General features: G+C 37.7%; 1 protein-coding gene and 1 long non-coding RNA gene across 4 annotated transcripts in view; one reads left to right on the forward strand and one right to left on the reverse strand.

The window, feature by feature from the left end:
• The window catches only part of LOC138690850 (uncharacterized), a 30,180-nt gene extending 18,756 nt beyond the window's left edge, over positions 1–11,424 (forward strand). The window contains exons 2-3 of the long non-coding RNA XR_011329662.1: positions 8,160–8,283; positions 11,084–11,424. This is a non-coding gene — a long non-coding RNA (uncharacterized lncRNA). The remainder of the gene's footprint in view (positions 1–8,159; positions 8,284–11,083) is intronic.
• CNTNAP2 (contactin associated protein 2) overlaps positions 1–13,142 on the reverse strand; it is a 1,232,776-nt gene that overhangs the window by 172,123 nt on the left and 1,047,511 nt on the right. The window lies entirely within an intron of this gene.

Below are 13,142 nucleotides of genomic sequence, written 5' to 3' on the forward strand. Positions count from 1 at the left end.
GCTCCATCTACTTAGCATAAATTAATAACTGGTATTAAATATATATTGTCACAAATTTGGAAATAGCCTACATGGGTGCTTTGCTCAGAGTTCACCATTACTATCCAAAAATGATTGAAAAAGAAAACTCACAAAGGCTGTAGAATTTGCTAAACTAACATTTTCTATCTACTAACCAAAAGAATGTTTAAATCCCTTTGTGCTGCCCAAATCCTTTCAAAAGAATATATGATAAAATGATAAAACTTTTAAATGAAATGCAATGCAACAAGTGATGAACTATGGCTAGCTATTACTTTAGCAGACTAATCCTATAAAAACAAATTTCCTACCATCCTCGGCTATTATTTACTTACTCCTATTTATAATCATATAGCAAAATTAAAGGCAGGAACAATTTTTGCATTATTTCAGCAAAGAACAAGTAAACTTGTTCTGATTCTGAGATGTGACCTGTGATGAGCAGGACAGGTATGGCAAACAGGTCTGAATATCCTCTCGTGTTTCCTGAACACTGGACTGGTAGATGGGTTTGTGCATGCAGTATCAAATTAAAGCAGCTCCAGGGACTGCTGCTCACATCTCCCTGTGAAGCTGTTCCAAAGCTCCAGTTAAATCTCCTTCAAATCGGCTCCTGCCAGGCTCATTTGCAGGCTTCAGAGATAGCAGCAGGGAAGCAATACAGACCTCCTAACATCTTCCTTCTAATACTCCTGTCCTACAGCCTTTCCCTCAAAGCATGGCCCCAAACTAAGATCCTATTATGAGAAGAAAATGTGAGTTCCCTATACCAAGAAACGTTAACAAAATACTAGTTCTGAGTAGACAGCTAGGATTTACCTAAGCTAGTCCTGAAATGTGGAGTGCATCCAGTTTTATACTGCCCAAATATTTGCTTAACATTTTAGAGTAGTGTACATCAAAACTCACTTGCATTCCACTTTACATAAACACCATATGAAATTTAGAATGTTTTGGGATTATATACATAATTTTGTTATTTCACTCTTGCTCTACTTTAGCTGCATAATGTTCACAGGCTCTTCTTCCTTGTAAGTGCTACAGGGTATGTGACTTACAAGTTGCATTAGAATATGATTTGGACTTGCCCCATTTGATTAATGTTTGAGCAAAAATTCAAAGTGCTTCCCCCTCTGCTCCCCTGAAAAATGACTTTATAAAATGGCAGTATGAAGTCTATTTTCTTGAGAATTTCCATATCAAATGTGTTCAGCTGAAGTACATAAAAGAAAAGCATGGGTTTCTTTCCCAAGCAGTCAGCTCAAATCCAAGCTTGAGAAATAACATCTTTTTCCTTCTTTGCATCAAAGGAGTAAGGAAGAATGTAGACATTCAGCCCATACTTAACATCGATGCATTTCTACTGTTTACCATTTATACTTTCACTGTCACTGTCATTAAAAAAAGATTAACAAGCTTTTAATTGATTTAGTTGACATTTTACTTTACTTGTTCATAATCGTATCCATTCTTAGTGCTTTGCCAGGACACAAATGCTTTGGTTCCTATGCAGCAAGCATTACTCATGCTAGTGTGATTTAGAAATGAAAACTGCTACTGCCAGCAATGCAAAGAAAAGAGAGAAGATGAAGATAGGACATCCTTAAAATGCAAAAGATCTGCAATTAACATGGTGCAAAAAGGAAAAATGTACTAGATATACTGCATAGTTCTAGGAAGCTACTTGTGTTCACAAGCAAAGACAACTGAAATCTAGGGCACACGTTTTAAGCTCTCCTCCTGGAAGTGATAACCCTAAAATGCTCTGAAAATGATATATGTTCATGACAGTCAGAGAGGGAAGGCATGTCAGTAGTGCAGTTTTAGCCTGAAACACATCCACATTTCTATTCAGGAACATTTTAGAGGCAGAGTTGATAGGAGCAGCTCTGAATATACAACGTATGGATCAATCTGTTGATCACAACTCTGCACAATTTATGTTGGTAAGGCTTTTGTAGATTGCAGTGGACTACGTCTTAGGTTGCTCCACAAGAGAGACAAACAATCTGTCTTTGCTTGTCACGCGTCTTCTCAGACCAAACTCCTTCATGTTTGCTAGAGAGCAAAAAATTTGCTTATAAAATCAAACATACCGATTCTGAATATGCTGAATGACCATCAGTTTGTAGGCTTATATAGTGTATATTTATTCCAAATCAGTTTACTGTAAAACTTAATTTGAAATTGAATTTATGGTATTAATAGTTGTGCAATTTTAAATATCCTCTAGAATAAGCAGAAAAGCTAACAGCAGAATAGCTGTTAAAATATATCACCCTCTAATGGCTTGCCAAAAAAGCTTTGAGCTGCATACAGAACTAAATGATATGCTCCATCTCGTAAATCTGAGCCCCATTAAAATAGCTGAGCACTTCTGCAGTGGTGTGATCTGATGCTGTGATCCTGGGAGAGTCAAGCAAATGAAAGCCATCTCACAATTTGGGAGGGAAGGGAGGCTTCTATCAGAAACATTTGCTGCTAAGAATTGTGGATTTGGTATTTATTTGATATTTGGCACTGTGATAGTCATCTCAGCAATGAACAAATGCTTTAGGAAAATATTAGAAGGTACGGTTTGAGCTGTTGCCTTTCAAATAAGATTTAATATTAAGGGCTTGGTCCATTGCAACTATCAATGTTTCAGAAAAAAATGATCATCACATAAGCCTGTAATTAAGTCTAATTCTGGATAAAGATGGGCCCAGCACACAGTTTTGTGCTTTGATCAACTAACATCTAAAACTCTTACAGTATTTTTTAAAGGAAAGGTGCTAGTTCACACATCTAAGTGAAATGTTGGAAGGCGGAAGCCTATGTTCTGTCTACTGTTCTTTCCCTCCCTTCATTTTCTAACTAACTTTTTGTGTGGCCCTCTTACAGCTGAGAGTTAAACCACTGGTGGAAGTTTTTCAAACCAGGGTTGAATTCAGCAATGACTTTCCTCCCCTCCTATTACCTGCTCTTCTCAGATGTAAATTAAATCAGGGTTTCTTAGGCTTTTCACAGCAAAGACTAAGAGGAAGTCTTGCTGGTGAGCATTCTCCTTCCTAGGTTTATTTGCAGGGCCCACATCTTCCATGATAGCTACATCCATGTGCGCTCCCATCTGTGACCAAATTACATCCCTTTGGCAGCTGCTGGCAATAAGCAACAAAAATATTTGATTGGAGAAATATTTAGGAAGTTTTTACCCCAGTAGCAATCAGTTTCTGAAGGGGAAAAAGGAGTCAGTACCATGCCATAATTCAGTCTTCTCTGGTCTCTAAGTATTCAGAGACCTCATCTTCACCCACTGACCAAATTAGAGGTTAGCGATCTTAGAAAGGCTGAACAGTTACATTTAGTGTTATTGAGTCTTATGACATTCATGGTGTATCAGGGGATACTAAGGGACTATATTTAGTATATTTAGCTTTGAAGACTCAGTTCTGGCCATTGTGAAATTAAAAGAAATTTTCTGCCATTACAATTGCAAGGAAATTAAAGTTAAGAACTTGGAAATAAGAACATCTAAAGATCCCCCCCCCCCCCCCCCCCCCAATCCACCAAATAGAAAGTGTTTCACATTCACTAATTCACTAATTTTACAAATCATGAGCATTCAACTCAGTGTCATATTTTATGGGAATCAGATATTTAAACCAGAGATATATAATCTTACAGTGCTATTTAGACTATGTCTATGCTCTATCCTCCTTTCTGAATAGTACCTGATTAATTTTTGCATGGAAAGATACTGCATGAGTAGATTAGTGGTATATTTCCAAGAGTTTGCTCAGCCAGTCTTTGACCTTTGTGTCTAATCGGCATTAACGGGTAATTCTTGACTCTGGAATAGTCATGACAAACTGCTCACTAAAAAGATACAAAATGTTATTATGCAAAGTAATTCCACAATACAAATAATTTCAAAAACGTTTGTGATTCTGATGTCAGTATTCTCCTTCAGGGAGAAGGTGAGGGAGGAAAAGATTGCTTCAACAGAGCCACAAAGTATCCCAGATTAGTGCAGAGCTGAATGGGTAGAATTGTTCAGTTTCTAATCAGTTTTTTTTTCCTTTATTTATTTCCTTCTTCTTTTTTTTTTTTTTTAAACTGTACCAGGGTCTGAACTCACTTTCTTGGATTTTTTAGGGAATACCATTTCTTAATTTTGTTTGCAGTATTATGTAGAAGTGATGGACACATTCTTAGGCTATAGTGGCTCTTGGCAAGAGATGAAAGCTTTTATTTTGAACTCTCCACTTGACAGTCTTTAGATACTCTCCTCATATCTGACAACCAGCAAGGTTTCCATGGATTTCTAGTTCTATACTCTGGTGAAATGAGAAGTGAGCAGTGGGGTTGCTCAAAGAAATTATAAGGCTTGCTTTCTCCAGGTGGCCCAAACAATGATCTATTTCTTCTCTGCATGCCTGAGCCTGCAATAAATATACCCCTTCCTATCTATGAAGTTATTTGCAATATATTAAATGGGTTCCAAATGATATTTGATATTCATAAACTCACATGAACATCTTACTGTAATTTCCCAAACTGTTTTTTCCCAGAAGCCTTTGATGAGGAAGGTGGTGTTATTTTCTTTCGTTATGGGGAATGATAAAATTTCACAAATTAGAATTAAAATTAGAGATTGTGGTCATTCTTTGCAATGCATGCATTTAAATTAAGATAACAACAATATCAAATTGTTTACTGCTGAGGGTGGTAATTAAGCATATGCACAAAAGCAATAACATTTAAGCATGTTAACAGCTTTAATAACAGCAGCTTTACAACCTGTGTTTTGATCTAGTAAGATTAAAACTGTATTCCAAGTTCCAATTTTAAATTTCATTATCTGATTATGCCTAGTTTATTATTAACGTGAGCAAAACAAAGTGCAAATTGCCCAGTATCTAGGAGGTTTTGGTTCAACCCACTCAAGTGCTAATGCAACTACTTAACCCAAAGGCTTTGCTGAGGAAGTGCGGGGGCAGCATGAAAAAGAACTAGAGTTGGATGCTGCAGACAGGAACCCCATGTCCTTTGCCAGGGCACGTCCTTAAAACAGAACCTGGAAAACATATCCTAAATCATTAGACATCAGTACTCACCCAAGAAAACATGAAATGGTACCTTGTACTTCTGTTCTTTGAAAAAGAGTATTCATCATTCTTATCATTCTTACACTGCTCCCATTATCTACTCCCAATTTTTGTAACCAGGACATGTATTCTACTGTGTCAGTGGCCAGTCAGTTCTCCTCTATTGCACAGGCATGTCCTGGTTGTTTCAGAAGTGAGCTCTTAAAGACAGAAAGAAAAGAGGAAAGAAACCTCCGCACTACTGTAATACAAATGAAATGAATGCTTAAACTTAAATACATATCACCAGAGAGATGTATAAAATTTACTGATTGACTGTGCAAGCAGGTAACACCCCATAGGTTATGATGACGGTGACTGAAATGCAAAGTACACCTGTACGATGGCACAAACAGTACACATCAGAGTTCTCCATTTGCAGTGGCTGTCCTGAACATACAAACTTTTCCTCTCCGAAATACCACAAGAGCCAAGGGAACAGACTCTCTTTAAATTGCAGACTCAGTCTATATGTGGGTTATATCATGATACTGTGTGCTGTCACACAAAGAATCAACATGACCCGCTGAACATGGAAACCTACACTTTTATGTATACATTATCTTCAGTGGAAAATAGATACCACATCTTAGATCTGGCTTTTGTTTCACACCACAGTTGCAGGGAGGAGGCAATAAGGAAGCTACATCCTACATTCAATCATAAGCTTTTGTGCAACATAGTCATAACTAAGGCCTCATAATTTGACTCTATTTGTTTTGCTTTGGATACAATGAACTGAGATAGCATTGCTGCACTCTCCCAAGGGACGCTAATGTTCACAAAGTTTTCAAAAATTATTAGGAAACATTGGTAATTCACAAAGTTGAATTCCAATTATTATTCTTAGCATTAGGGGAAAAAATTAATACTCTAGGACCACAATGTTTCTGGTCATTGTCAGATTCAACCAACAGATTTCACTGGCCATTTAGTAATGACACTTGCCTCACCCCTAGAAGAAGACAAAATCCTTGAACTCCCCAGTTATACAGTACAAATATCAGAGCAATCATTGTTGGTTGTGTAGGAACAAAGATTCCTCTTCAGTTATGCTAGCTCCTTACAGGTGAGTTAAACATAAGCAATGTGTGTTTTAAGTACATTGATTTCCTTGAATGTTATCCATTTCTACTTATTGAAAGTGAATAGTCATATGTTGTATGCATCATCAGATGACCTTTACACATATAGCATATTGTCTTATGGTGTTTAAAAACATAAAACTTTTAAACTACATTAATGAAAAGTGTGTTTTTCCTTGTTTAGGAGTAATGCAGCTGTCTGTCACTGTGTCTGAATTGAAAAAGAAAAATAGCATTGTTATAGCAGGAACAGCAGAGAAAGGTAGCCTAGTGTTTACTTTGGATCAAATATTCACAGTGAGATTACTAATGAAATTGCTCATTTAAAGCTATTGCACTTTTTCTGATAGGTCGACTAGAGACTGAAACTAAGAGGTTGATTTGTTTTCTTTTTCCAAATTAAAGTAATAGTGAGCATCAAGAGCTAGCTCATGTCACAGAACAAATATGAACTGAATATATCATTTCATTTGGAGCTAAATAAAAAGATACTCCTCCTTTGCAAAGATTCTACTTTTATATCTATTAAGAATATCACTGAATGAGCCCAGGAAAAGTTATGGGCACACAGGACAAGGACTATGTTTTTATTATCTATACAGTACTGGTACTTTACTAAAAATAATTAGAATAATATTAATACTATCACTTCACTAAATCATGACATTCTATTTTAGATTATGGAATTTAAGCATTTTCTTAATGTCAAAAATGGCCATTAAATGCTCTGCTGTACTGGTTCCAATATCATTACCTCCAAGGTACTCAATCTGGGATGACCTCTCCTGTAAGAATTTAAATGTAAAAGTTAAAAAGATAAGAATAGCTGCATCATGTCACACTAAAGGTGCATCATGTCACACTAAAGGTCCATCCAGCTTTGCATCTTTCTTCTGCTCAGGATAATGGTGGATGCCTAGAGAAGAGTACAAGGCCAGGACAAGCAGATAGTAATACTCCCCCTGAATATTTTCTGAACATTGAGAGACCTGTACCTGAAACACTTTGTGATCTGGAAGTGTCAATATATTTGATAACCCTGGGTATGGTTTTCCTCCTTCAATTTGTCAATCCCTTTGTGAATCATGTAAAATCCTAGCATCTGCAGTGTCCTGTGGCAAGGAGTTCCCACACCTACTTATTACTGTGTGAGGAAATATTTTTGCCATTACCTCTGCTAAGGGTGACTGAAAATGAAAAGATGCTTTCAGAAAGAGTAGTGTTCATCTGTAGTAAAGTTGTAGTTTGGGCAATTACATCCTATATTCCTAAATTTCCCTAGTAACTTCATGATATTCAACTGGCTTTAAGTTCTCCGTATGCTGTTGACCTCTGTATCCTACAGCACCGTAAGTCAGCAGCAAGTAAACTTGTTTGTATTTTAAAAATAGCTCTAGAGTACTTTGGGATCAAAAATACAGCTTAAAAATACAAAACTACAGCTATTATATTGCTAACAGTCTAGAAATCTCATGGGCTGCCTTATGGTGAATATACTTTACATTTCTATCTTATAATTCATATTGAACTTAAGAATCTGGTATGTTGCAGGGAGCTTTTGTGTACGGAAAAAATAAAAATGCTTATTAATCTACACTTTACACAATGTATGATTAAGTTCATATACTACCCTGGAACCACTTTCACAGTAGAAACAGTATTTTTTTAGCATTTAAATTTTTTCCACATTAAAATAAAACCTGACAATTTACATTCTTCTAATCTGAAAGCATGCCAATGAAAGTTTTTTCGTGTATTCACCCATCCCAAATAAAAGTAAAAGAGCAGCATCACACTGAGTGATTTCCATTTCCACTCAAAATTTGAATTCCAACAAGTTTTAGTATAAATTTGTATTTAAAATCTATTATTGAGGATCAGCAATTGAAGAAAGGGATTTTGATTCCAAAATTTCCGTGCACAGCAGGGCTAATAGAGCCATCTCCAGACAGTTCATCTCTGATGCCTGATGAACCAAAAGTCGATTTGATGAGGAAATGGTATGGCTAGACTTTGTCTCTCCTGCTGAAAACATGAGAGTCCTGAAGGTGAGTTCTCACCCTATGGGCAAGGCCGAGAACAGGACAAGCTCTGGCACAATGATATGAACTGTGCTTCTGAATGACATGAAGCTCTTTCTGCCCTCACTCTGCTCCCAGCTGCGTATTAGTACCCCCCCCCCCCCCTCCATTAGAGTTAACAGCATCAGCATTTAAGAATTCTGCTATAGCTATGTTTTTCTGCATAGATGTGTGGGTCATTTGTGTCTCTGAGGTGCCTTTTTTGATGTGCATGTACACTCTGGGCAAAGGACATAAGAAAATTAACTCAGAATATAGGAAACAGGAAATTAAAAAAGGAAAAAAAAACCCCAAACCACCAAAAAACAACTCCAAGAGGCCAAAGGGGTAAAAAGGGTGAAAAAATAAAAATCAGTCAAGACAGAAATATTGTAAAATATGTATGTCAGATTTTAAATAAATGTATCCTTCCCATAAGGCCTAGTATTCTTCTGTGTCATGCTTGTAAAGTGCGTTTCTTCCTGCCTTCTCTATTTCAAAGGTATGGAGATGTCAGTATTTTGAAATATGAGTAATTTCACAGTGGTCCCTGATAACAGGGATGCAACTGAGCCTGAGATAAGTGTGTCAGTCCTGTAGTGTTGCAAATGCAAAAACTTGGCATAGTCAACTGTCAATAAATGTTGACCTTTTAATGACAGTTACATTGTTTCCTAGATGTATAATATTTTAAGCACTTAAAAAATTGCAAAGCTGTACTCCAGGAATTACTAATTAATCAGATGTTACAGCTGGCAGCAGTTCTTGTTGCTACTGTGTCCATTTGATTTGAATCGAATATCTTTGCGGCAAAAGATTTCTTTAAATTGTTATTGGAATAGAAGAAGACAAAGTAATATAAATATGAGTAAGTCAAAATGTATTTAACTGATTTTAAAAAGAGGGAAAATGCTGCATGTGAATCCCAAGTAGTCTTTGCAAGAACCAGCTTTGCTGGAGCGTGTCTTTTCTATAAATTGTAGATGCAGCAGCAGGAAGCAGTATAACTACAAGGTTAAAACCACAAAAATACCTCAACCAATACATACCTAAAAGTTATGCTATTGGAAAGCCAACAATATCAATTCTAGATTTACACCTGGTAAACCTAATCTGTCTAGGTGAGTCTGAAATCACTTCTATTTACTGCTATCCAAATCAGCTTGATGCTGAATACTGGGGCTACGTATGCCTATCTTCCATAAATGTGGAGGTACAAGGAATAAAATATTGCTTATTTGCAGGCAGCAGAGAAACAACAGGGCTTTGTTTCCATATGCTGTACAAAATTATTAAATGAAACAAAATAACCCAGAAAACACAAGCAAACAAAAGCACACATGCCCAAAAGTCAAGTTATTTATATTGCCCTTTCTGGCAATGTAATGGACTTCCTCCATTTTACAGAACCAAACAAAACCTAACACATCTCCCAAATGCTACTTCAGCTCAGTTTAACCTATGCCAAGTCAGGATCCTAGATGATCTGGAATAAATACCTTGGGTAAAAGAACTAAAATAGATCCAAGTATTGAAAAGAATAATAGAGTATCTCATAGCTTTAGCTGGCTGCAGCCAAGGAGGTTGTGAAGTTCACCGCAGAATGCTCCCAGAAATGTCAAGGCCATTAGCTACCGGGGTTCAGTGATATCTGTAAGCCATGAAGATGGCTAGTAGTGCAGCCAGCTCTCTGAATTCCTACTGACTGGATCCCTCTGCCCCTCACAATTTTCACATGGGCCTTAACACTCCAAGGAAAAGTAGAAGTCTAAATACCTGGGAGTACCGAAATACAGACTTAGGTAGGCTAAACATTATAACGGACTCTCCTGCTCCCTGACTTCATCCATGAAAATCTAGAGTATGTAAACTGTATTTCCTATACAATCCACCCCCGTGTTCTGATACATGGTTGGATGTAATAGAAATGTTTAGTAATCTGTACCACCAATGTCTAGGATGATAAGAATTATCACACTGAATAGCATCCTATGCCATTAATAAGTCCACTGAAGTAAATTATTTGTGAACTAAGGTACAATTTGCTGGATTTGATTATCAGAAGGATTTCCGTGGCACGCAGAGTGTGAGCAGGCATTAACCCCTCTGCTTCTTTGCATGGCTGTTGTCAGATTGAGAAGTGCTGGGATCAGTACAAGGGGGGAGTCAAATGGCTGCAGGCAGAGAGAGGGAAGCAGGCAGGGGTGCAAGATGCTCTGGTATGGTTTACCATGAACATATACAGCAAAAGAAAATGTTTCTTGCAGATGGGTGGAGTGGCTTCTTTTATAAAGGAACCATGACTCTCTCTCATGTCTGGGCCTGCTACAGGGGCTGAGCAACAAACCCCAATGCCTCCTTTAGGATAGGTTATAAAATTATGTCTAAGGATTCAGCAACCAGTATGATCAGGAATATATTTTTACTGGGAAACCTTCATGGTCCATAATAGAGGCAGTACCATGACTCTGGGTGCAGGGAGGGCTAAAACTGATAACTCCTTTGTGAACTAAATCTTCCTCATCTTATTTTCAAACATTTGGGTTCTCTCTAAAGCATCCTCCTAAATTCCATCAGGCTCCTAGTATCTGGGATTTTTAAAACTGTGAATTCAACTTCTAGTTTGGTGGTAAGTATTAGCAAATTTAACTTGAGCTTAATTGTGTTTTTCATCTAGTAATGGCTATTTGAGTTCCCCTAGGAGCTCTTCTCTATCTATGTTTTCAAAGTTCATACCTCTTTTGACTGCCTTCATGTCTTGAACAGTGTTTTCTCTGTTCATTTACAGACCACTGTGTGAAAAGCAGCCTCTGGAAATGGCTGGTGTGCAGCATAAAGTAGTCTACAAATCTGATACAAAAAGATACCATTAAACCTTTTAAAAACTACAGGCAGCCCTGCTATTTGCATCTACTCCTTGCAGAAACAACCTGATGCTCTTCAAACTAAGTTAAAGGTCCACAGTGCTACCTGATGTTAATGGGCAGATATTTCCTATCACCTACTTGATTACCCTCACTGGGCACCAGTATGTGATATTAGGAGTACTACACAGGTGACTCTGCCCACAGAAGTATCAACTGGGAGGAGGCACAGGAGAGTGATGGGTAAGGGAAGGGGGTGCATAAAGAAAGTCTCATGCAAAGCCTCTCATTTGTAGGGAAAAACAGGTCTGTGCTCATGTCTCAGAAGGCTTTGGTCCCCTTACCGTGTGAGAGCTGCATGCAGCACAGACCCTTGGAGCGGCAGGGTACAGCCCAAAGGCTGGAGAGCTGCAGAAGGCACAATTGCAGGGGCTCCGCTTGCTGATCCCACTGCCTGCTGTCTCACCCCCAAGGACAGTCTGTGCCTGAAAGCTGCAGGAGAGCTCTTATTGTTCAATTTATTTCTGTATACGTGATAATTTTATTTCCCATCAAATGTAACAGGGAGTATGTGTATTTGTCCCAGCTATTTCTACCCACAATGTGCGTTCATTCATTACCCACTCAGCTATCTGTCTTTAATTAGTTCCTCAGCTGAGTACTCCAAGCTGTGCTGTGCACGTCTAGAATGTTTCTTGTTTTACTAATGAATTTAATTTCAGGAAGCTCCTTGATCATAGCTCAGTCACTATGAACTACTGACTCTTCATGTGTAAATAAAAGGGAAGAGATGTGGAGGGCCCCAGGCTTGCTTTCTGTGATAAGTGATGATGTTTACTTGCCTAAGTCTCTTCAAGAGAGTGAGTACAACTAGGAGACAGGGGACAAGGAACAAGGTGGAGAGATAAATCTACAGCATAAACCACCATTTCTCTAAAGATCTCAAGGGAAAGGTCTAGTCTAATCATTCTTCCTACTATGCATATTTAATACAGTCAGCAGACTTCAGAATCCCTGGAGCCCAGAAAAATAAATTTTGCAGGTGGACTCTAGAAACATCTGAATGTTATTTATGAATAATTTTGCTTCTTACTTTCTGAGCTCGCAGAAGAAAAAAAATTGTGTGGCAAGTCATGGAGTAATTTCCTTATTTTCATGCATGGTATTGCATAGAATAAGGCTGATATGAATTGAGGCTGATAGCCTTACATGTTATGTTTTCTTTCAACATCAAAAAGTATTTGTTGGAGGCAGGACACCCTTTTGTTTTGTCCTGATAAATCACTAAGAGCATATGCAATTTCCTATTGGTTTTGGATCTTTCTTGGTTTGGGGTTTTGCTCATTTATTTTTGGATGTGAGTGGAGATTACTAGCCTGAGCCCTGGATCCCTAGCAGTAGCTCTGTTGCTAATTACAAAGGAATGGAAATGCTTGAGATGGCCTTTAGGTCAATTCTAACCTTGACCATGTAGAAGCACAATGATTATCTTTTAGCATCTGAGTAACCTGAATGGAATGAAGGACTGTGGTCAGATTTCTATACAAGAATGGATCTGATACTTGGGAAAGTCTACCAGGATGATTAGTGAAAGGAACACATTTTACAAAAAATTAATTAGAAGAGTTTGGCTAGGTTAGTTCAGATAAAACATTGTGAGGAGACAAGATGACACTTCATGAATACATTTTGGAAGTACTGATGAGGAAGCAAGATGTATTTAAGCAAAAGATTAGTATAGGTCACAATCAAAAGGATAGAGATTGGACATGAATTCATGTCGATTGCAAATTAGAAGTTGTTTTCTATCTACCTGAGGAGTGACACACTGAAATACTTTTGCAGACAGAAGACTTACACAATGGGATTTTGATAAGTTTATGGAAGTGATTCCAGGAGAATTGATGGAGATAGGCAATACAGCTCCTGATATATGTGCTTAGGTCTCTGGTTTGTTAGGATGTCCACAAGAGGTCGAAAAGA

The sequence above is a fragment of the Haliaeetus albicilla genome, chromosome 2 (assembly GCF_947461875.1).
Source record: "Haliaeetus albicilla chromosome 2, bHalAlb1.1, whole genome shotgun sequence".
Lineage (NCBI taxonomy): Eukaryota > Metazoa > Chordata > Aves > Accipitriformes > Accipitridae > Haliaeetus > Haliaeetus albicilla.